General features: G+C 47.6%; 1 long non-coding RNA gene across 1 annotated transcript in view; it reads right to left on the reverse strand.

Moving 5' to 3' along the window:
* LOC134947888 (uncharacterized) overlaps positions 1-20513 on the reverse strand; it is a 37205-nt gene extending 16692 nt beyond the window's left edge. Inside the window, exon 1 of the long non-coding RNA XR_010182838.1 lies at positions 20441-20513. This is a non-coding gene — a long non-coding RNA (uncharacterized LOC134947888). The remainder of the gene's footprint in view (positions 1-20440) is intronic.
* Between the last annotated feature and the right edge of the window lie 1946 nt (positions 20514-22459).

Below are 22459 nucleotides of genomic sequence, written 5' to 3' on the forward strand. Positions count from 1 at the left end.
TGGCCAGTCTGCAGAGGGTGTGGCCTGCCACCTCATTGGTTTGACTAACCATTAGAGAGTGCAATGTCTGGGCCCCTTCATAAATATATACAGTAAATTCAACTGCTGCATGCAAGATAATGTACCAGATTAATAACAGATTAATAACAGCAATGCACTGTAGAAAATACACCATAGTCCAGTATAAGGTAACATATGTATAATTCAAGTGCACAGTCTGGAAACTGATCCTTAGAGCATAAAGTGGGCCCCCAGGCAGTAGGGCCGCCCACCAGTGGTTTCCACTGTACCCCTGTGGGCCAGTCCAAGCCCGGTGGTGGCTCCGTTGGTGCGGCCCAGATCTCAGCAAGGGGCCGCCATACAGAATACAGTTTGCCTGCAGTTTATGCATCCAAGCCTCCTCTTGGAGCTCTGGCTAGAACCCTGTTCATAAGCGTAGGTTTTCACCCCTCTCACTGGCCACTCTGGAGTCGTAGGTCATCCTTTGAAGTGTATGGGTAACACTGTCTCAAGTAGGAGCTACCTAGCAGCGAAAATATATATTTTTTGTCGCTTGATAAATTAAGCCTCTGCACAGTAACCATTGCAGGCTATTGCAATAACATCCAAAATCAGAGAGGCCACAGGAGAAACCTGGGATTTCTCTGCAGTAGACCTCTTTTAAATAAGACAAAGTAGTGATGACCTCTGTCTTTGGCATTAAAGGGTATTGATATATAGACCCTTTATTGATCCATCAGGAATCTTATTTAAGCAGCAACAACTAAGGAAGAGGTTAGGGAAAGGATCAGAAGCTATGTTTTATGTTTTTAGGATTATTTGATTACAATCAGTAATAATAGGGCTATTCCTCCAATGAAGGGAGATGGGTACCCTGCTTCAGACGGAACCATCCAAGCTGTGCCAAGGTTCTCATCTTGCCTCTTAGCCCGTATCACGCATCTTGCCGCCTCCCACAGTATTCCAGACACAAACCACTCTGCCATAACTGATTGCAGATAGAGCTCAGGGTGACCCCTCCTGCCGTTACACCTCTCACAATGTTTTCACCAGGTTTGCTCCAGCAGTGAGCAGCTGGAGGCATTATTGAGCTGGGAAGGGTCTGGAAAGTACACAACTGCCACCAAGGGTGGTTAAAAGTCAGTGGTGCAAGTATGCGGGTACGCTCGGGTACGGAGTACCCTTAAGAATTCAGCAGCGGGTACGCAGTACCCACTACCACACACTTTGCCATTACCACAATTATAATGTGCCACAAAGCAACAAGACCATGGTGCTTGGCAGCATGACGGCTCCTCCCACCTTGTCAGGGTTACTGGGAGTGCGACAGTGGCTGTATTTTCCTGTTATAATGGAGGCATTACTATATATTGCTATTAAATTGGGGGCATTACAATATATTTCTATTATACTGGAGGTATCACTATATATTTCTAATATACTGGAGGCATTACTATATATTTTTAGCCTAGCCTCCAGATAAAAAAAAAAGGGGGGGGGCTGTCGGGCTGTCGTATGGCCACGCCGCTAGTGTCATGTAGCCACTCCCACTAGCAGCACGTGGCTACGCCCCATCACAACACATGGCCTCGCCCATTTTTCGACACTCAGTACCACTAAGAAAATATTTCTACTTGCACCACTGGAAGTGATTGAATGCCCCTGGTCAAAGCTCCCATAGTACTAATTCTTTATCTATTGCATGTCCAGGTGTAGTCAAGTGGCAGAAGCTATGCCAACAGGTAGCCAATCTGAGGTCTAAACATTTGCAACAGTAGGAGTGCTGTGAGGCTTCTCTTTCACTGATGCTGGAAGATTGTTGTGTCAAATACTCAAGTCCAATGGGGTGTAATGTTCATCTGCTGTTTGAACGAGGTATAGCCTAGCATACATTAGTGATGAGCGGGTTCGGTTCCTCGGAAACCGAATTCCCCCGAACTTCACCCATTTTACACGGGTCCGAGGCATACTCGGATTCTCCCGTATGGCTCGGTTAATCCGAGCGCACCCGAATGTCATCATCCCGCTGTCGGATTCTCACGAGATTCGGATTCTATATAAGGAGCCGTGCGTCGCCGCCATTTTCACTCGTGCATTGGAAATGTTAGGGAGAGGACGTGGCTGGCGTCCTCTCCGTTTGTGCTTATTGCTTAATTGTGGGGACTGGGGAGCAGCTGTATTATATAGGAGGAGTACAGTGCAGAGTTTTGCTGATCAGTGACCACCAGTTTTATCCGTTCTCTGCCTGAAAAATGCTCCATATCTGTGCTCAGTGAGCTGAATATATCTGTGCTCACACTGCTTTATTGTGGGGACTGGGGACCAGCAGTATTATATAGGAGGAGTACAGTGCAGAGTTTTGCTGACCAGTGACCACCAGTATACGTTGTCTGCCTGAAAAACGCTCCATATCTGTGCTCAGTGTGCTGCATATATCTGTGCTCACACTGCTTTATTGTGGGTACTGGGGACCACCAGTATATTGTATAGGAGGAGTACAGTGCAGAGTTTTGCTGACCAGTGACCACCAGTATATATAGCAGTACGGTACGGAAGGCCACTGCTCTACCTACCTCTGTGTCGTCAAGTATACTATCCATCTAGATTCTATACCTGTGGTGCATTTTAGTTTTGCAGTTTGCTGAGAGTGACCACCAGTATATATTAGAGATGAGCGCCGGAAATTTTTCGGGTTTTGTGTTTTGGTTTTGGGTTCGGTTCCGCGGCCGTGTTTTGGGTTCGACCGCGTTTTGGCAAAACCTCACCGAATTTTTTTTGTCGGATTCGGGTGTGTTTTGGATTCGGGTGTTTTTTTCAAAAAACCCTAAAAAACAGCTTAAATCATAGAATTTGGGGGTCATTTTGATCCCAAAGTATTATTAACCTCAAAAACCATAATTTACACTCATTTTCAGTCTATTCTGAATACCTCACACCTCACAATATTATTTTTAGTCCTAAAATTTGCACCGAGGTCGCTGTGTGAGTAAGATAAGCGACCCTAGTGGCCGACACAAACACCGGGCCCATCTAGGAGTGGCACTGCAGTGTCACGCAGGATGTCCCTTCCAAAAAACCCTCCCCAAACAGCACATGACGCAAAGAAAAAAAGAGGCGCAATGAGGTAGCTGTGTGAGTAAGATAAGCGACCCTAGTGGCCGACACAAACACCGGGCCCATCTAGGAGTGGCACTGCAGTGTCACGCAGGATGTCCCTTCCAAAAAACCCTCCCCAAACAGCACATGACGCAAAGAAAAAAAGAGGCGCAATGAGGTAGCTGACTGTGTGAGTAAGATAAGCGACCCTAGTGGCCGACACAAACACCGGGCCCATCTAGGAGTGGCACTGCAGTGTCACGCAGGATGGCCCTTCCAAAAAACCCTCCCCAAACAGCACATGACGCAAAGAAAAAAAGAGGCGCAATGAGGTAGCTGACTGTGTGAGTAAGATAAGCGACCCTAGTGGCCGACACAAACACCGGGCCCATCTAGGAGTGGCACTGCAGTGTCACGCAGGATGGCCCTTCCAAAAAACCCTCCCCAAACAGCACATGACGCAAAGAAAAAAAGAGGCGCAATGAGGTAGCTGACTGTGTGAGTAAGATAAGCGACCCTAGTGGCCGACACAAACACCGGGCCCATCTAGGAGTGGCACTGCAGTGTCACGCAGGATGGCCCTTCCAAAAAACCCTCCCCAAACAGCACATGACGCAAAGAAAAAAAGAGGCGCAATGAGGTAGCTGACTGTGTGAGTAAGATAAGCGACCCTAGTGGCCGACACAAACACCGGGCCCATCTAGGAGTGGCACTGCAGTGTCACGCAGGATGGCCCTTCCAAAAAACCCTCCCCAAACAGCACATGACGCAAAGAAAAAGAAAAGAAAAAAGAGGTGCAAGATGGAATTGTCCTTGGGCCCTCCCACCCACCCTTATGTTGTATAAACAGGACATGCACACTTTAACCAACCCATCATTTCAGTGACAGGGTCTGCCACACGACTGTGACTGATATGACGGGTTGGTTTGGACCCCCCCCCAAAAAAGAAGCAATTAATCTCTCCTTGCACAAACTGGCTCTACAGAGGCAAGATGTCCAGTCCACCTCATCATCATCCTCCGATATATCACCGTGTACATCCCCCTCCTCACAGATTATCAATTCGTCCCCACTGGAATCCACCATCTCAGCTCCCTGTGTACTTTGTGGAGGCAATTGCTGCTGGTCAATGTCTCCGCGGAGGAATTGATTATAATTCATTTTAATGAACATCATCTTCTCCACATTTTCTGGATGTAACCTCGTACGCCGATTGCTGACAAGGTGAGCGGCGGCACTAAACACTCTTTCGGAGTACACACTTGTGGGAGGGCAACTTAGGTAGAATAAAGCCAGTTTGTGCAAGGGCCTCCAAATTGCCTCTTTTTCCTGCCAGTATAAGTACGGACTGTGTGACGTGCCTACTTGGATGCGGTCACTCATATAATCCTCCACCATTCTTTCAATGTTGAGAGAATCATATGCAGTGACAGTAGACGACATGTCCGTAATCGTTGTCAGGTCCTTCAGTCCGGACCAGATGTCAGCATCAGCAGTCGCTCCAGACTGCCCTGCATCACCGCCAGCGGGTGGGCTCGGAATTCTGAGCCTTTTCCTCGCACCCCCAGTTGCGGGAGAATGTGAAGGAGGAGATGTTGACAGGTCGCGTTCCGCTTGACTTGACAATTTTCTCACCAGCAGGTCTTTCAACCCCAGCAGACTTGTGTCTGCCGGAAAGAGAGATCCAAGGTAGGTTTTAAATCTAGGATCGAGCACGGTGGCCAAAATGTAGTGCTCTGATTTCAACAGATTGACCACCCGTGAATCCTTGTTAAGCGAATTAAGGGCTCCATCCACAAGTCCCACATGCCTAGCGGAATCGCTCCGTGTTAGCTCCTCCTTCAATGTCTCCAGCTTCTTCTGCAAAAGCCTGATGAGGGGAATGACCTGACTCAGGCTGGCAGTGTCTGAACTGACTTCACGTGTGGCAAGTTCAAAGGGCATCAGAACCTTGCACAACGTTGAAATCATTCTCCACTGCACTTGAGACAGGTGCATTCCACCTCCTATATCGTGCTCAATTGTATAGGCTTGAATGGCCTTTTGCTGCTCCTCCAACCTCTGAAGCATATAGAGGGTTGAATTCCACCTCGTTACCACTTCTTGCTTCAGATGATGGCAGGGCAGGTTCAGTAGTTTTTGGTGGTGCTCCAGTCTTCTGTACGTGGTGCCTGTACGCCGAAAGTGTCCCGCAATTCTTCTGGCCACCGACAGCATCTCTTGCACGCCCCTGTCGTTTTTTTAAAAATTCTGCACCACCAAATTCAAGGTATGTGCAAAACATGGGACGTGCTGGAATTTGCCCATATTTAATGCACACACAATATTGCTGGCGTTGTCCGATGCCACAAATCCACAGGAGAGTCCAATTGGGGTAAGCCATTCTGCGATGATCTTCCTCAGTTGCCGTAAGAGGTTTTTAGCTGTGTGCGTATTCTGGAAAGCGGTGATACAAAGCGTAGCCTGCCTAGGAAAGAGTTGGCGTTTGCGAGATGCTGCTACTGGTGCCGCCGCTGCTGTTCTTGCGGCGGGAGTCCATACATCTACCCAGTGGGCTGTCACAGTCATATAGTCCTGACCGTGCCCTGCTCCACTTGTCCACATGTCCGTGGTTAAGTGGACATTGGGTACAACTGCATTTTTTAGGACACTGGTGAGTCTTTTTCTGACGTCCGTGTACATTCTCGGTATCGCCTGCCTACAGAAGTGGAACCTAGATGGTATTTGGTAACGGGGGCACACTGCCTCAATAAATTGTCTAGTTCCCTGTGAACTAACGGCGGATACCGGACGCACGTCTAACACCAACATAGTTGTCAAGGCCTCAGTTATCCGCTTTGCAGCAGGATGACTGCTGTGATATTTCATCTTCCTCGCAAAGGACTGTTGGACAGTCAATTGCTTACTGGAAGTAGTACAAGTGGTCTTCCGACTTCCCCTCTGGGATGACCATCGACTCCCAGCAGCAACAACAGCAGCGCCAGCAGCAGTAGGCGTTACACGCAAGGATGCATCGGAGGAATCCCAGGCAGGAGAGGACTCGTCAGAATTGCCAGTGACATGGCCTGCAGGACTATTGGCATTCCTGGGGAAGGAGGAAATTGACACTGAGGGAGTTGGTGGGGTGGTTTGCGTGAGCTTGGTTACAAGAGGAAGGGATTTACTGGTCAGTGGACTGCTTCCGCTGTCGCCCAAAGTTTTTGAACTTGTCACTGACTTATTATGAATGCGCTGCAGGTGACGTATAAGGGAGGATGTTCCGAGGTGGTTAACGTCCTTACCCCTACTTATTACAGCTTGACAAAGGGAACACACGGCTTGACAAATGTTGTCCGCATTTCTGGTGAAATACTTCCACACCGAAGAGCTGATTTTTTTGGTATTTTCACCAGGCATGTCAACGGCCATATTCCTCCCACGGACAACAGGTGTCTCCCCGGGTGCCTGACTTAAACAAACCACCTCACCATCAGAATCCTCCTGGTCAATTTCCTCCCCAGCGCCAGCAACACCCATATCCTCCTCATCCTGGTGTACTTCAACACTGACATCTTCAATCTGACTATCAGGAACTGGACTGCGGGTGCTCCTTCCAGCACTTGCAGGGGGCGTGCAAATGGTGGAAGGCGCATGCTCTTCACGTCCAGTGTTGGGAAGGTCAGGCATCGCAACCGACACAATTGGACTCTCCTTGTGGATTTGGGATTTCGAAGAACGCACAGTTCTTTGCGGTGCTTTTGCCAGCTTGAGTCTTTTCAGTTTTCTAGCGAGAGGCTGAGTGCTTCCATCCTCATGTGAAGCTGAACCACTAGCCATGAACATAGGCCAGGGCCTCAGCCGTTCCTTGCCACTCCGTGTGGTAAATGGCATATTGGCAAGTTTACGCTTCTCCTCCGACAATTTTATTTTAGGTTTTGGAGTCCTTTTTTTACTGATATTTGGTGTTTTGGATTTGACATGCTCTGTACTATGACATTGGGCATCGGCCTTGGCAGACGACGTTGCTGGCATTTCATCGTCTCGGCCATGACTAGTGGCAGCAGCTTCAGCACGAGGTGGAAGTGGATCTTGATCTTTCCCTAATTTTGGAACCTCAACATTTTTGTTCTCCATATTTTAATAGGCACAACTAAAAGGCACCTCAGGTAAACAATGGAGATGGATGGATACTAGTATACAATTATGGATGGACTGCCGAGTGCCGACACAGAGGTAGCTACAGCCGTGGACTACTGTACTGTGTCTGCTGCTAATATAGACTGGTTGATAAAGAGATGTAGTATGTATGTATAAAGAAGAAAGAAAAAAAAACCACGGGTAGGTGGTATACAATTATGGATGGACTGCCGAGTGCCGACACAGAGGTAGCTACAGCCGTGGACTACCGTACTGTGTCTGCTGCTAATATAGACTGGTTGATAATGAGATGTAGTATGTATAAAGAAGAAAGAAAAAAAAAACCACGGGTAGGTGGTATACAATTATGGACGGACTGCCGAGTGCCGACACAGAGGTAGCTACAGCCGTGGACTACCGTACTGTACTGTGTCTGCTGCTAATATAGACTGGATGATAATGAGATGTAGTATGTATAAAGAAGAAAGAAAAAAAAAACCACGGGTAGGTGGTATACAATTATGGATGGACTGCCGAGTGCCGACACAGAGGTAGCTACAGCCGTGGACTACCATACTGTGTCTGCTGCTAATATAGACTGGTTGATAATGATAGTATGTATAAAGAAGAAAGAAAAAAAAACCACGGGTAGGTGGTATACAATTATGGACGGACTGCCGAGTGCCGACACAGAGGTAGCTACAGCCGTGGACTACCGTACTGTGTCTGCTGCTAATATAGACTGGTTGATAATGAGATGTAGTATGTATAAAGAAGAAAGAAAAAAAAAAACCACGGGTAGGTGGTATACAATTATGGATGGACTGCCGAGTGCCGACACAGAGGTAGCTACAGCCGTGGACTACTGTACTGTGTCTGCTGCTAATATAGACTGGTTGATAAAGAGATGTAGTATGTATGTATAAAGAAGAAAGAAAAAAAAACCACGGGTAGGTGGTATACAATTATGGACGGACTGCCGAGTGCCGACACAGAGGTAGCTACAGCCGTGGACTACCATACTGTACTGTGTCTGCTGCTAATATAGACTGGTTGATAAAGAGATGTAGTATGTATGTATAAAGAAGAAAGAAAAAAAACCACGGGTAGGTGGTATACAATTATGGATGGACTGCCGAGTGCCGACACAGAGGTAGCTACAGCCGTGGACTACTGTACTGTGTCTGCTGCTAATATAGACTGGTTGATAAAGAGATGTAGTATGTATGTATAAAGAAGAAAGAAAAAAAAACCACGGGTAGGTGGTATACAATTATGGACGGACTGCCGAGTGCCGACACAGAGGTAGCTACAGCCATGGACTACCGTACTGTACTGTGTCTGCTGCTAATATAGACTGGTTGATAAAGAGATGTAGTATGTATGTATAAAGAAGAAAGAAAAAAAAACACGGGTAGGTGGTATACAATTATGGATGGACTGCCGAGTGCCGACACAGAGGTAGCTACAGCCGTGGACTACTGTACTGTGTCTGCTGCTAATATAGACTGGTTGATAAAGAGATGTAGTATGTATGTATAAAGAAGAAAGAAAAAAAAACCACGGGTAGGTGGTATACAATTATGGATGGACTGCCGAGTGCCGACACAGAGGTAGCTACAGCCGTGAACTACCGTACTGTGTCTGCTGCGACTGGATGATAAATAATGATATAAAAAATATATATATATCACTACTGCAGCCGGACAGGTATATATTATATAATGACGGACCTGCTGGACACTGTCTGTCAGCAGAATGAGTTTTTTATAGAATAAAAAAAAAAACACCACACAAGTCACACGACGAGTGTTTAACTTTTTCAGGCAATCACAATATAGTATACTACTAACTATACTGGTGGTCAGTGTGGTCAGGTCACTGGTCAGTCACACTGGCAGTGGCACTCCTGCAGCAAAAGTGTGCACTGTTTAATTTTAATAATATGTACTCCTGGCTCCTGCTATAACCTATAACTGGCACTGCTCCCCAGTCTCCCCCACAATTATAAGCTGTGTGAGCACAGTCAGATATATACATAGATGATGCAGCACACTGGGCTGAGCAGTGCACACAGATATGGTATGTGACTGAGTCACTGTGTATCGTTTTTTTCAGGCAGAGAACGGATTATATTAAATAAAACTGCACTGTCTGGTGGTCACTGTGGTCAGTCACTACTAAACTCTGCACTCTCTACAGTACTCCTAAGCTCCAGTAAATCAAGTGTCTCTGTCTCAAATCAATCTCACTCTCTCTCTTCTAATCTAAATGGAGAGGACGCCAGCCACGTCCTCTCCCTATCAATCTCAATGCACGTGTGAAAATGGCGGCGACGCGCGGCTCCTTATATAGAATCCGAGTCTCGCGAGAATCCGACAGCGTCATGATGACGTTCGGGCGCGCTCGGGTTAACCGAGCAAGGCGGGAAGATCCGAGTCGCTCGGACCCGTGAAAAAAAACATGAAGTTCGGGCGGGTTCGGATTCCGAGGAACCGAACCCGCTCATCTCTAGTATATATAGCAGTACGGTACGGAAGGCCACTGCTCTACCTACCTCTGTGTCGTCAAGTATACTATTCTTCTAGATTCTATACCTGTGGTGCATTTTAGTTTTGCAGTTTGCTGACAGTGACCACCAGTATATATAGCAGTACGGTACGGAAGGCCACTGCTCTACCTACCTCTGTGTCGTCAAGTATACTATCCATCTAGATTCTATACCTGTGGTGCATTTTAGTTTTGCAGTTTGCTGACAGTGACCACCAGTATATATAGCAGTACGGTACGGAAGGCCACTGCTCTACCTACCTCTGTGTCGTCAAGTATACTATCCATCTAGAGTCTATACCTGTGGTGCATTTTAGTTTTGCAGTTTGCTGACAGTGACCACCAGTATATATAGCAGTACGGTACGGAAGGCCACTGCTCTACCTACCTCTGTGTCGTCAAGTATACTATCCATCTAGATTCTATACCTGTGGTGCATTTTAGTTTTGCAGTTTGCTGACAGTGACCACCAGTATATATAGCAGTACGGTACGGAAGGCACTGCTCTACCTACCTCTGTGTCGTCAAGTATACTATCCATCTAGATTCTATACCTGTGGTGCATTTTAGTTTTGCAGTTTGCTGACAGTGACCACCAGTATATATAGCAGTACGGTACGGAAGGCCACTGCTCTACCTACCTCTGTGTCGTCAAGTATACTATCCATCTAGATTCTATACCTGTGGTGCATTTTAGTTTTGCAGTTTGCTGACAGTGACCACCAGTATATATAGCAGTACGGTACGGAAGGCCACTGCTCTACCTACCTCTGTGTCGTCAAGTATACTATCCATCTAGATTCTATACCTGTGGTGCATTTTAGTTTTGCAGTTTGCTGACAGTGACCACCAGTATATAGCAGTACGGTACGGAAGGCCACTGCTCTACCTACCTCTGTGTCGTCAAGTATACTATCCATCTAGATTCTATACCTGTGGTGCATTTTAGTTTTGCAGTTTGCTGACAGTGACCACCAGTATATATAGCAGTACGGTACGGAAGGCCACTGCTCTACCTACCTCTGTGTCGTCAAGTATACTATCCATCCATACCTGTGGTGCATTTCAGTTGTGCGCAGTATATATAGTAGTAGGCCATTGCTATTGATACTGGCATATAATTCCACACATTAAAAAATGGAGAACAAAAATGTGGAGGTTAAAATAGGGAAAGATCAAGATCCACTTCCACCTCGTGCTGAAGCTGCTGCCACTAGTCATGGCCGAGACAATGAAATGCCATCAACGTCGTCTGCCAAGGCCGATGCCCAATGTCATAGTAGAGAGCATGTAAAATCCAAAAAACAAAAGTTCAGTAAAATGACCCAAAAATCAAAATTGAAAGCGTCTGATGAGAAGCGTAAACTTGCCAATATGCCATTTACGACACGGAGTGGCAAGGAACGGCTGAGGCCCTGGCCTATGTTCATGGCTAGTGGTTCAGCTTCACATGAGGATGGAAGCACTCATCCTCTCGCTAGAAAACTGCAGTGCCACTCCTAGATGGGCCAGGTGTTTGTGTCGGCCACTTGGGTCGCTTAGCTTAGTCACACAGCTGCCTCATTGCGCCTCTTTTTTTCTCTGCATCATGTGCTGTTTGGGGACTATTTTTTTGAAGTGCCATCCTGTCTGACACTGCAGTGCCACTCCTAGATGGGCCAGGTGTTTGTGTCGGCCACTTGTGTCGCTTAGCTTAGCCATCCAGCGACCTCGGTGCAAATTTTAGGACTAAAAATAATATTGTGAGGTGTAAGGTGCTCAGAATAGGCTGAAAATGAGTGTAAATTATGGTTATTGAGGTTAATAATACTATGGGATCAAAATTACCCCCAAATTCTATGATTTTAGCTGTTTTTGAGGGTTTTTTGTAAAAAAACACCCGAATCCAAAACACACCCGAATCCGACAAAAAATTTTCAGGGAGGTTTTGGCAAAGCGCGTCCGAATCCAAAACACGGCCGCGGAACCGAATCCAAAACACAAAACCCGAAAAATTTCCGGTGCACATCTCTAGCATACATGCATTGCGTGGCACAGGCTGGGCTGCTCCCAGGCAGAGCTGCTACAACTGAAGACAAGTGATGTCACAGCAGTGACTGGAGAGCAGCCAGCAGGGAGAAGAAGCAGAGAAGAGGTAAATGGTATACTGCAGGGGTTTCAGAGTACTGAGGCGGGGGAGGGTGGAGGGAGCTAATGGGTCATTTAATGTGGTGGGGCACGCTATTTAATGTTGGCGCTAAGGATAAATGAGAAGTGCTGATTGAGAGGGAATAGGCCAGGAGGCAGGGAAGGTTTAAGAGAGGAGAGTATGCAGACTCTGGGCCTAATTCACATTTGTACGTGAACCCAATTTTGTGGGGTCTGTGCAGACGCAAGCTTAATTGTGTACCAGAAATCCACAAAGGGGTGGTCATTCCGAGTTGTTCGCTCGGTAATTTTCTTCGCATCGCAGCGATTTTCCGCTAATTGCGCATGCGCAATGTTCGCACTGCGACTGCGCCAAGTAAATTTGCTATGCAGTTAGGAATTTTACTCACAGCATTACAAGGTTTTTTCTTCGTTCTGGTGATCGTAATGTGATTGACAGGAAGTGGGTGTCTCTGGGCGGAAACTGGCCGTTTTATGGGTGTGTGTGAAAAAATGCTACCGTTTCTGGGAAAAACGCGGGAGTGTCTGAAGAAACGGGGGAGTGCCTGGGCGAACGCTGGGAGTGTTTGTGACGTCATACTAGGAACGAAACTGACTGAACTGATCGCAGATGCCGAGTAAGTGTGGAGCTACTCAGAAACTGCTAAGAAGTGTCTACTCGCAATTCTGCTAATCTTTCGTTCGCAATTTTACTATGCTAAGATTCACTCCCAGTAGGCGGCGGCTTAGCGTGTGCAAAGCTGCTGAAAGCAGCTTGCGAGCGAACAACTCTGAATGAGGGCCAGTGTTGCTGATCTGTGAGACAAGCGCCCTCTGGTGGACAGTAGTCTTTGTGGTCCTGAGTGGGGTGGAGGTATTACACAACGCAGGGTGCTCCATGCTCAGTAATAGGTTCTGCGTACCATGCGCATGCGCATTTTCCACCTAATCACTGCGTTGCGAAAAATGGCAACGAGCGAACAACTCGGAATGACCACCATAGTGTAGTTACATTATGATTAAAACACTAATTTATTCCATACACACAATGGTAAAAATAAATATAAGAAACAAGAAATTCCTGGGCATATCTGTCAAGTACAATCCTGTACTGTGGTGAATGTCCATAGTGCCAGTGCATTGGTGTCAATAAGATCTTTGCTCCAAATGAAAGAAGTACAAAATCCATAAAAAGTACATTGTTAATAATTTAATCTCAAATAGTACCATCTAGGAAGTGGTCAGATGTATAGTATAATATTCCTACGTCCCCTGGTAGAGGGACATTTGCTCCGGATTTTCAAAAGAGGCGTTACCTGCGGAAAAGGGGCATGGCTCACGATTGCAGCACCCCCGCAAAGCCACACCCCTTTTCCGTTTTTTGTCACTAAGGGGGCATGCCCAGCGAACTGTGAGCTACTGGCATGCCCCCTCTCCCTCTGTCTCCAGTGAATAGACGCTGTGTGCATGCCTCCCAACTGCCCCCACCCCCACCGCGGGACACTGAGGCCCGCAGGTGGGACAGTCCTAAAGAAACGAGACTGACCTGCAAAAAACGGGACAGTTTGGAGGTATGCATTCATTTACAGCAGTTTACAGCAGACATTAGATGATTGGATCACTGCGCTGGAAGCCGGCGATCAGATGACCAGAGCCGCAGGAGCGCACTGGGACACCGAGTCAGTGCAAGTGGGGGGATTCATGGCGGCACTGCATGCACAGCACATACTTGGGGTATTTTTTTGAGAAAAATACCCAGAGAAGGCTGCAGAGAGCATTTACAGCGCCAGAGCTTTCTCGCATGCAATAATTGATAAATCCCTGCGATATACTGTATTTAATTATCGCGATGCGCATTGGGGAGATTTTATCACATCCCATCTGCATTTGGGATGCGGATCATGATAACTGTGCCTACATATATATATATATATATATATATACACACAGATAGATAGATAGATAGATAGATAGATAGATAGATAGATAGATAGATAGATAGATAGATAGATAGATGCTGGCAGGGACAGGTACTTGCTTTTGATCACCGGGAGGGCATCCAGATAATAATACTGTGGAATGTGGAGTGCCAGTCTGTGCTGCATTTATATATATATAGATATATATATATAGATATATATATAGATATAGATATATAGATATATATTTCAACATTGTAGTATTCTTAAATAACATCTAGCTATTCCCTCACATCAGAATCTTCTCTCTTTCAGTACATACGGCATAGTAGCAGCCACTGACACAGATCATCGTGGTACTCTGCCTGGCAGTCCCCTGCAGGAATTTGCCTATAATGAGGTATATTGCCGCCTCAGGCATCAGATTTGGAGGGTGCATAGTCAAATAATGAGTGATAATAGTTTTCTTGCTACACACTCTTCTGTAGTGGTCTCTGCTTGGTTTTTGGATAAAATGATGAATAAAGTGATTCAATTATGGTTACTTACAGCAGTGGCGGAACTTGTGAGTGGTGAGCCCAGGTGCAGGTATGGGATGTATGTAGATATAAACACAGACATGAAAAGGTCAGCAGAGAAGAGTACAGCTGGACTGCTCAACCCAACCCTGGTCCCCATAAATAATAATAATACAAATCGTATGGGGGGGGTAATTCAGACCTGATCGCTAGGCTGTGTTTTTATACAGCCTGCGATCAGGTCTAAACTGCGCACGCATATGCACCGCAATGCGCAGGTGCGTCACATGGGTACAAAGCACATCGCCGCTTAGCGATGGCTTTGTGTGAAGAATGCATTCGCACGGGCGTTCCCCCCCGCCGCACCCCGCACTCCTCCCGCTGCACCCCACGCCGCCCACCACTTTCAGCCTGTTAAATAGAAAAAAGGGGCGGGACGATGACGCAATTGCACTCATTTGCGTCATCGTAACCCTGCCCCCCGCTCTGCAATGCCAATAATGTGGGCATTACAGAGCAGAGGCGTGGCTACGATGATGCAAACACATCACCACGCCTCCGTACCGTCTCCTCCACGCCCCCTCTTGTGTGACCTGGCTGCTCCCTCCCTAGGTAAGTATGGTGTGTATGTGTATCAGATACCAGTGTGATTATACGGATCACCTCCTCCCACTCCTACCTCCAAGATTTTTCACGTGCTGCACCACTTCTCTGGAATTCCCTACCTCTCCCCCTCAGACTCTCCACCTCTCTACAAACTTCAAACGGGCTCTCAAGACCCACTTCTTCACCAAACCCAGCCAAATCTCATCCTAACCCTCTGTTCTACACTCTCCATGTACTCCATCTGTGTCACCCCTGTCTATCTACCCCTCCCCTTTAGAATGTAAGCTCTCACGAGCAGGGCCCTCTTCCCTCATGTGCTTATCCTTTCTTACTTTAATAATCTTCAACTGTACCACATCCAGCAGTCTTCTGCCACCTGATACTTATTCCAGTGTCATCTGCTGATGTAACTATGTGTATTTACCCTGTACTTGTCCTATACTGTCATCAACTGTAAGTTGCTGTTTTCCTGTTTGATTATTCATGTACTCTGTAATTGGGCGCTGCGGAACCCTTGTGGCGCCATATAAATAAAGGATAATAATAATAATTATAGCACAGGGCATTGTGTGATTATAGCACAGGGCATATGGCGCACACTTGCCAACATTGTAAAATCCTTTGCAGGTTCATCTCGCTGCTGGTCCGGTGAATATAAACACGTCACTCATAATATTATCTAGACGGACCTTGATCCACTACAACACCCATGATGTCGTGTGTATGGGATTTCATTATTGTTGGAGTATAGTGCACTCAGAGGCAGATGTATTAACCTGGAGACGGCAAAAGGAAGTGATAAACCAGTGATAAGTGCAAGGTGATAAATGCACCAGCCAGTCAGCTCCTAACTGCCAATTTACATATTGGAGCTGATTGGCTGGTGCGTTTATCACTTTGCACTTATCACTGGTTTATTACTTCCTTATGATTTCTCCAGGTTAATACATCTGCCCCTCAGAACCTTGTCTTCTGTGTATACATTACACTGGGTGCGCATCCTCTAGTGTTTACCCTCTAGTGCTGTTGACACTGTTCCTCCTGCAGTGGAGAGAGAGAGACGGTTCCGCCTGCAGTGGAGGGAGAGAGAAATAGTTCCTCCTGCAGTGGAGAGAGAGAGAAATAGTTCCTCCTGCAGTGTAGAGAGAGAGACGGTTCCGCCTGCAGTGGAGGGATAGAGAAATAATTCCTCCTGCAGTGTAGAGAGACAGTTCCTCCTGCAGTGTAGAGAGAGAGACGGTTCCACCTGCAGTGGAGAGAGAGAGAACTAGTTCCTCCTGCAGTGGAGAGAGAGAGAAATAGTTCCTCCTGCAGTGGAGAGAGAGAGACGGTTCTGCCTGCAGTGGAGAGAGAGAGAGAAATAGTTCCTCCTGCAGTGGAGAGAGAGAGAAATAGTTCCTCCTGCAGTGTAGAGAGAGAGACGGTTCCTCCTGCAGTAGAGAGAGAAATAGTTCCTCCTGCAGTGTAGAGAGAGAGACAGTTCCTCCTGCAGTGGAGAGAGAGAGACAGTTCCTCCTGCAGTGTAAAGAGAGAGAGACAGTTCCTCCTGCAGTGGAGAGAGAGAAATAGTTCCTCCTGCAGTGTAAAGAGAGAGATGGTTCCGCCTGCAGTGGAGAGAGAGAGAAATAGTTCCTCCTGCAGTGTAGAGAGAGAGACGGTTCCGCCTGCAGTGGAGAGAGAGAGAGAAATAGTTCCTCCTGCAGTGTAGAGAGAGAGACGGTTCCGCCTGCAGTGGAGAGAGAGAGAAATAGTTCCTCCTGCAGTGTAGAGAGAGAGAGACGGTTCCGCCTGCAGTGGAGAGAGAGAGACGGTTCCTCCTGCAGTGGAGAGAGAGAGAAATAGTTCCTCCTGCAGTGTAGAGAGAGGCAGTTCCTCCTGCAGTGGAGAGAGAGAGAGACAGTTCCTCCTGCAGTGGAGAGAGAGAGAAATAGTTCCTCCTGCAGTGTAGAGAGAGAGACGGTTCCGCCTGCAGTGGAGAGAGAGAGAAATAGTTCCTCCTGCAGTGGAGAGAGAGAGAAATAGTTCCTCCTGCAGTGTAGAGAGAGAGACGGTTCCGCCTGCAGTGAAGAGAGAGATAGTTCCTCCTGCAGTGGAGAGAGAGAGAAATAGTTCCTCCTGCAGTGGAGAGAGAGAGAAATAGTTCCTCCTGCAGTGTAGAGAGAAAGACGGTTCCGCCTGCAGTGGAGAGAGAGAGAAATAGTTCCTCCTGCAGTGGAGAGAGAGAAATAGTTCCTCCTGCAGTGTAGAGAGAGAGAGACGGTTCTGCCTGCAGTGGAGAGAGAGACAGTTCCTCCTGCAGTGGAGAGAGAGAGAGAGATAGTTCCCCCTGCAGTGTAGAGAGAGAGACACTGGCCCTCATTCCGAGTTGATCGGTCGCAAGGCGAATTTAGCAGAGTTACACACGCTAAGCCGCCGCCTACTGGGAGTGAATCTTAGCTTCTTAAAATTGCGACCGATGTATTCGCAATATTGCGATTACTAACTACTTAGCAGTTTCAGAGTAGCTCCAGACTTACTCTGCCTGTGCGATCATTTCAGTGCTTGTCGTTCCTGGTTGACGTCACAAACACACCCAGCGTTCGCCCAGGCACTCCCACCGTTTCTCCGGCCACTCCTGCGTTTTTCCCGGAAACGGTAGCGTTTTCAGCCACACGCCCCTGAAACGCCGTGTTTCCGCCCAGTAACACCCATTTCCTGTCAATCACATTACGATCGCCGGAGCGAAGAAAAAGCCGTGAGTAAAAATACTTTCTTCATAGTAAAGTTACTTGGCGCAGTCGCAGTGCGAACATTGCGCATGCGTACTAGGCGGATTTTCACTGCGATGCGATGAAAAATACCGAGCGAACAACTCGGAATGAGGGCCACAGTTTCTCCTGCAGTGTAGAGAGAGAGATGGTTCCTCTGTAGCGTGTGTCACACTGCCTGAGCGGGACAGAGAGCAGTGGGCGATATGTGTTCCTTCCAATGGGAGTCAGTCTGCGCGGATGTGCAGCCTTCCATCCCATACTGTCAGAGTCACTACCTTACCACAGCCGCATGACAAGTACTGCGCTTTCACTGTACTAGCCTGTTATATATATATATATATATATATATATATATATGAGTGAGTTACTGCTGCTGCAGAACATCTTTCGCATTAACAAGTGTTGTCGTTGTATGTTAATAAACCAGCATTCTGGTTAACTATCAATTATGTGGATTAATATCACTATCAAACACCGCAATCTGCCAACAATTATTATAACAGTCTTTAGCTCCTTTTGAATAACTATAACCATACAATTCCTAGAGCACAATAACAGATGCTAAGTATCACATCTAAGGTGAAAAAAAGGAACATTTTACTATAAATTGGTCTATTTTTAAAAATATAGGGATATTTCTAGCGTGACAAAAAATGTTTAAAGTAGGGTTTGTCCTTGGCAATAAGTCGGAAAATGCGATTGTGGTTCTTAGGGGGTCATTCCGAATTGATCGCTAGCTGCCGTTGTTCGCTGCGTAGCGATCAGTGAAAAAAACGGCTAATCTGCGCATGCGTATGCACCGCAATGCGCACGCGCGTCATACGGGTATGAAGTCCATTGTGGTTTTGCACTGGTTCAAGCGACGATTCCAATCGCACAGCCGAACGCAAGGAGATTGACAGAAAGAAGGCGTTTATGTGTGTCAAATGACCATTTTCTGGGAGTGATTGGGAAAACGCAGGCGTGGCCGGGCGTTTGCTGCAGGGCCGGTTCTTGCCCTTGCGGCGCCCCGGGCAAAAGTTAGGGGCGTGGCTTAACATGGGGGCGTGGTCAGTCACGCCCCCCATTTGTAGCGCCGCTGAAAAAAAAAAGAAAAAAAAAAAAAGTATACTTACTGTACCCCGCTCCTGTTTCCAGACCCTGCAGACCTCCCCCCGGCGCCGCTCTTCTCCTCGGATCTATGGGAGAGACGTCAGTCATGACGTCTCTCCCATAGCACAGCATAAGCGCTAGAGGTCAATTATGACCCCTAGCGTCTATGCCACAATGCTGTGCGGTGCGCGATGACGTCATCGCGCACCGCACACCAAAGGTCCTCTCCATGAAGGGAAACTAGACGCTTAGCGTCTGATTCCCTTCAGAGCGGGGGAGGACCAGCGCCACGAAGGGAAACCAGACGCATAGCGTCTGGTTCCCTTCTCACAGCGGGAGGGGGGGCACAGCGGGGGGACACTGCTGGGGCGCACACTGACAGTGGAGGATCTTGCCATGGTGCGGCGCCCTCCGGATGGCGCCGGCGCCCTCCGGAAGGCGGCGCCCCGGGCAAAAGTCCTGCTTGCCCGTGGCAAGATCCGCCACTGGTTTGCCGGGCGGGTATCTGACATCATTACCGTGTCACTCGTCGCAGCAATCATCGCACAGGATAAGTAACTACAGGGCTGGTCTTGTTTTGCACAAAATGTGTTTGCAGGCGCTCTGCTGCACAGGCGTTCGCACTTCTGCAAAGTGAAAATACACTCCCCCGTGGGCGGCGACTATGCGTTTGCACGGCTGCTAAAAACTGCTAGCGAGCGATCCACTCGGAATTACCCCCTTAGTGAGTTGATGAGCAGCAGTCTGATAAATACTTCCTGGCATTTTAACACTTTAGGGGTTCTCTCATCTAATAAAGGGCAATAAAAAGGAAAAGACAGACAGAGAGGACACAAGGAGCTTTATATGGATTCTCTTGGATAATGTAAAATAAAAAAATAGCATGAGGTACGGATGTAGCTCTGCAACAGCTGGGACAATGCAAGGTCGGGGTTCTAGAACCTTATATCCTAATTAGGAGATTAGGTCAAAGCCCAAATGGATCCTGGCAAAGGCAAAAGATATACACTTGATTATTTCACAGTTGTCGGTTTTATAAATGTAAGTTCTCCTTCAGACCCCAACAGCCATACCCCAGCCCCATCATTCATTCCCAGGACTTTAGCACTTGGATTTTCTGATGTGTGTTGGTGACATTTAGAAGATTTCCTGGTTTTTGTCTGGGAGGGGTGGGGGGGGGGGGGGGGGGGTGTGCTGCCAGTCTGCTGCTAGTGAAATGTCAGCCTGTAAGTTAGTTAATGGGCTCTGGTCAGACTGATCTTCTGAGACATCTGTCCTACTTACAAACACTTTGTTGGAAAGGAGAAAAAGCAACATCAGGTGTGACTCTCTCCGTGGATTTGGGGGTGATGCAGTTTTCTTGTCGGCCCCAGAAGGCGAATAGTTCCACAGTGTAAGAGAAGCAGTGTTAAAGTCCACACAGAAAAGTATAAATATCTCCCCAGCTCAGCTGACCTTTTCCTTTATTCAATAAAAATAAAATCACGGAAGGGGCCAGTGCCTGTGTTAGCTTGCTCGTGTGTCAGTCACCGGCCGGCCCTGAGCAACTGTCACTATTCACAAAGCGAGCCAGCTGGATGAGTGGCCTTTAAAGTTCTCCTCCACCCCCCCCCCCTTCCCCGCCTGCTTTATTTTCTGGCAATGTCAAGCCTGCCTAACTCTTACCTCAGCCGTCTCTCTCTGTCAACCCAGTCATCTCACTCTCTCTCAGGTTAGCAACTCTCTCTCTCTCTTAGCCCAGACACCTCTCTCTCTCTCTCTCACAGACACACACACACACACACACACACACACACACACTTGTTTGCTCTCTCCCTCTCTCTCTCTGCCCAGACACCTCTCTCACACACTTGTGTTTTCTCTCTCTCGCTCTCTCTCTCTCTCTCTCTCTCTCTCTCTCTCTCTCTCTCCCCATACACCTCAGAAAATTTTCTGAGTTTTTAATGCATTTCCAAATGTACTAAGCCCTGGAATGCAATACATTCCGGAGCGTGGACCCAGTGGGTAACACCGTCTGTGGTTGGCGTTACTCAATAGAACCCTTCCGGGTTGTCTTTGTAATTCCCCCTGAGAGGGATCCAATCAGATCCCTCCCAGCACCTCGCAGCCATTGTGTCACTCTGCACATGCGCAAAAGGGCTCCCGGGTCGTAAACCTGGAAGTCTAATGAACGCAAAGAACAGCTCTTATCAGGAGAGCTGTCCTCTGTGATACTAATTACATTTCTAAACCCAATACGTAGAGAGATGTACCGCATCAGGGATAAGATGCTTAGTACATCCCGTCCCATTTCTCTCAGCCTGACTCCTCTCTCAGCCCAGATCTCTTAGTCTGTTTGGGCGTGATGTACTAAATGGAAAATGCGGCAAAAAAACCTAAAAACTACAATTTTTTTTTAATTTGGACACATTTTCCATATGTACTAAGCCCTTCAATCTCAGGCTTCGATGCAGTGCACCCTAAAGAAGCCTAGGGGCTTCTTTCCACAATCTGATCCCTCTGAGCACCCACCACAGTCACTACATCAGAGGGACCCCGGGACCGAAACATATGCAATTAGTATAGATGCGGTAAGTGGCGGGATGTACCGCATCGCGGAAGCAATGCTTAGTACATCCCGCCTTTGCTCAGCCCAACCACCTCTCATTCTCTCTCAGCACAGACTCCTCCCCCTCACACTAGACTGCTCTTTCTTTCATACACCTCTTACTCCCTCAGCCCAGGGAACTCTCTCTCTGGGACAGATGTACTAAGCATTGGAGAGTGATAAAGTGGAGAGAGATAAACTACAAACCAATCAGCTCATACCTGTCATTTTACAAACACAGTCTGTACATAACAGTTAGGAGCGGATTGGTTGGTACTTTATCTCTCTTCAATTTATCATCCCCAAGGCTTAGTACTCTTTCTCTGGCTTTCTCACTCCAGCCATCTTTCTTATTGTCATCAGGGCCGGTTCCGGGGCTTCTTGCGCCCCGGGCGGCATTAGGGGGCGTGGCTTCATACAGGGGGCGTGGTCAGTTACGCCCCCTGTACTGTAGTAGGATGTGCGGTGCGCGATGACGTCATCGCGCACCGCACAGCAAAGGTCCTCTCCACGAAGGAAAACTAGACGCTAAGCGTCTAGTTTCCTTCGTGGAGAGGACATTTGCTGTGCGGTGCGCAATGACGTCAACGCGCACCGCACATCATTACAGTAAAGGTCCTCTCCACGAAGGGAAACTAGACGCTACGCGTCTAGTTTCCCTTCACAGCGGGCAGCGGCAGCAGTGGATCTTGCCATGGTGCGGCGCCCTCCGGATGGCGCCGGCGCCCTCCGAAAGGCGGCGCCCCGGGCAAAAGTCCTGCTTGCCCGTGGCAAGATCCGCTACTGATTGTCATGTTCACAGGGCCCCATATTAGAATATGGGAAGGCGTGAAGATAAGTGTCCATCCACTTAGGAGGGCTCTGATTTACATGAGATATACCTACCGATAATACAAGGTAAATATAACCCACAGACTCTGTGTTTATAAGAGTAAGAGGGGTAAGTAAGGATTCCAGGAGTAGATTGAAATGGTGGGCGAAGTTCCCATCAATTGGGGACAACAAAACAGAGTTTACCAGAAATCTGCAATTTGGACCCAGATCTGCAGAAAGAGCAGGAGATGCACAGGAGGATTGAAAATTAAAAGGTATCTGCG

The sequence above is a fragment of the Pseudophryne corroboree genome, chromosome 8 (assembly GCF_028390025.1).
Source record: "Pseudophryne corroboree isolate aPseCor3 chromosome 8, aPseCor3.hap2, whole genome shotgun sequence".
Lineage (NCBI taxonomy): Eukaryota > Metazoa > Chordata > Amphibia > Anura > Myobatrachidae > Pseudophryne > Pseudophryne corroboree.